The sequence below is a fragment of the Brienomyrus brachyistius genome, unplaced genomic scaffold (genome assembly GCF_023856365.1).
Source record: "Brienomyrus brachyistius isolate T26 unplaced genomic scaffold, BBRACH_0.4 scaffold186, whole genome shotgun sequence".
NCBI lineage: Eukaryota > Metazoa > Chordata > Actinopteri > Osteoglossiformes > Mormyridae > Brienomyrus > Brienomyrus brachyistius.
The window spans coordinates 236,334-239,527 of NW_026042461.1; positions in this window are offsets into that span (position 1 = coordinate 236,334).

The following is a 3,194-nucleotide window of genomic DNA, read 5'->3' on the forward strand; positions in this document are numbered from 1 at the left end:
TTGCACTATGTTATTAACCGGTCTTAAATCCTGCACCATGCGCCATTTCCCTGTATGTCCCTTCTGGACTGGAAAGATAGGAGTGTTGCAAGTGGCTTCAGGAGCCTCTCGCAATATTCCTGATGCTAACATGTCTTGCACTACAGGGGCTATACCTTTTTCTGCTTCAGGTTTTAATGGGTATTGCCTAACTACCGGACGGTGTTCTGATTTCACAATTACTTTGTAAGGTGGAAACCCCTTTACCAGCCCTACATCAGGTGGGGGAGGGACGACCACACCCTTCTGGGAGGCGATCTAGATCTGGACATGATCCCTCCTCCAGGGTTGAAAAAATTTGTCAGGTTGGGTCCTTTAAGTGTGTGGTGGGAGTGGTTTGAACTCTCCATCCCAAAGGAACACCGCCACACATTGTGTTCTCATCATAGCTCCAACAGGAGCCAGATACGGGTTGGTAGTCATTGTAACTGTGCATAGAATCTCGTAAGAACATCTCTACATCTCTCCACTGCATCTGGGGTGGTTTTGAAAGAGATACGTGTGGTGTTCTCTCTCTAAATACAGCCTGTTGCTTGTTAGATAAAAATGACTGAGGCTGCTGAAAACCCAGTGGTGGGGTTACATACATATGTTGTAAGGTAATACAAGTGTCTTGGAGGGCATGAAACGGTTTGTCATAGACATAATCTGGTCCAAGGGTGTCTTTGATCCACATAGTGACGTGGAAGGCATCGTCAGGCATGAACTGGGCCTGTCTAGGGGACTGCTTTTCTCTAGTTTTCCGCAATAATTCTCGTGTCTGTGCAGTTCCCCCTAGGTCCCAGAGACCAGTAATATTGTGGTGTTGTGGTTCCTTGCACAACATAAGCTTCTTCATTTACGATTGCTTTCATGCCAGTGGCTGTGGCAACCACGCTAATGCCCATTTGTACCATAGGTCTCGGCCTAACCAAGTTAACAGGACAAGAAGGGCTTTATAACACCTGTGCTTGGACATTCAAGTCCAGTTTCCTTATCTTTTACTGCAACTGGGTTGTTAACTGATGTCTGTCTGTCTGACCTCCTGCCGTTTTTATATTTATGACTGATGAAGAATATGTGACTCCGGGAGGACTGGAGGTTAGGACAGTCCTACATGCTCCAGTGTCACACAGACATTCATATACTTTGCCGTTTATGACTAACTTCCGACTTGGCAAGGTTTCCCCACTGCCTTTCTGCTAATAACTACACACTGCTTGTAAATCTATTCCTTATCTAAAAGGTCTTGTAAAGTGACCTCCGTTTCCTTTCTTAAAATCACCTCCTGTTTTGCCTCGGATGGTGTCGGTAACAGGGGCCTCCGAGGGGGGTCATTGATCATTGTTTTCAATGGAGTTTGGGTTATATGGTTGTTTCCCCTACTCTACAATTCCTAGCTAAGTGTCCAGGTTTCCTGCATGTCCAGCAAATTGTTATCTTGCTGAGACGAATTCCTGTAATTGTTTCTGAAAACACCTCCCCCCTTCCTCGGCCTCTTGACCTTCCTCTGATCCTCCCCTCCCCGGAGGATTCATTTGCACTAGCGCTACTACTTCTGAGGCGCTGAATATTGTGTCTGTCTTTTCCTGTTCTCTGCGCTTTCTGCGCGTGTTGAGCATATTATAGTGCTTGTTGGACTGAACCAGTATTCTGATGTACCCAATGTTTGTCAAGATATTTTCGCAATTCGGGCTTTAGGCCTGCGACAAAGCTCGTTTTAGCTGTTGTTGGTACACTCCTACTGCCTCTTCATCAAATGGGATCCCTGAGTTTCCTCTAAATACAACTCTCATCTATCCATAAAATCCTCAGGTTCCTCTCCATCTTTTTGTTTACATTGCGCTATTCGTCCATAGTCTGCGCGTCTTACGAAGGCTGTCTCTACCCTGTTTCGCAAGTCTCGTAATGCTTGTATGAGTTCCTGCGAGTCATGTGCTAAGACTTCATCAATTATTACCATGTCCTGTGAAGTCTCCCGCTACACGTCCCCATTTATGGGTAAACAACTGTCTGAGACATCTATACATTTCCCTGCCGTTCAAATGAAAACTACTTTGTAATTCTAGGATGGCAGTCCAAAAACTCGGGTACCCCCTTCTTCAACCGGGGTAATCCTTTTAAGCCGCTGTTCTATCCTCAGCGGTCCAGGGTCTATATACTAACATAGTTTCGGGTCCTGCATTATTTGGGCCTCGATTTGGATTTGCCACTTCTACGAGTGGACACACCAAATCATTCTCCCAGTCTTCCTGTTCTGTGGTCATTTTTTGGATGCCAGCGTACTTTACTTGTCTCCAGCTCCTTTAAACGGATACAGAGAAGGGTTAGACCCTCGGGTCATCATTCGAGATGATTCCCCTCCTCCTATTTGTCGTCTAATTTACAGCTGGAACTGGTGCAGGCGCAATCATTGGAATTTGTGGGGGCAGTAAGGGAACTGGAGCGGCAGAAGATTTTGTTGCCGTCTCCCTCATCTAGTGTAATTAAAGTCGCCTGTAATTTTTTCTCCTTATTTCCCTTTTTTTGCTGTCTTTATTATCTCTTAATTTACTCTGTTCTAACCATGCATCAGAAAAAACATATTCTTTTTTTCTGTCTTTACCTTCTTTCTTATTGGTCAGTCTGTAACATCTCCAGTTTTAGTTTCCCTGTAATTTTAATATATCCTGGAGTGTGGAGTTTTTCCTTCAAACCCATGTTTTTTTTCCTCCATCTCTGACTACTTATTTGTCCTGATCCTGGCTTATATCCTTCCATAAACTTCTCATCTCCCTCTAGTTCCATGTGTTTACTGTGATTCTTCCCCATTGTTACCTTTTAATGGATACACTACAAAAAATAAAAAATCCTAAAAGCAAGTCTCTGGCATGAGACCTCAGGAGGGACACTAACACGGCCTTCTACTGCTCCCTATTAGAGCAGCGGTGTTAGTTTTCAGGGATGAAACCCGTCCTTGATCCTTCAGTCACCAGTATGTTGTTGCTTTTAGGGTGGATCGTGTAGGTTAATCTAAACCTATAAAAACACATCCACATACAACACTGTATATATTTCCAACAACGCCTACTTTCTCTCCCGGTTAATTTCGGCTAACCTCAACCCACATGCATGTCTTGGCCACCTACTTATTTAGGTGCCATATCTCTCACTTGGCCACCTACTCACTTAGGTGC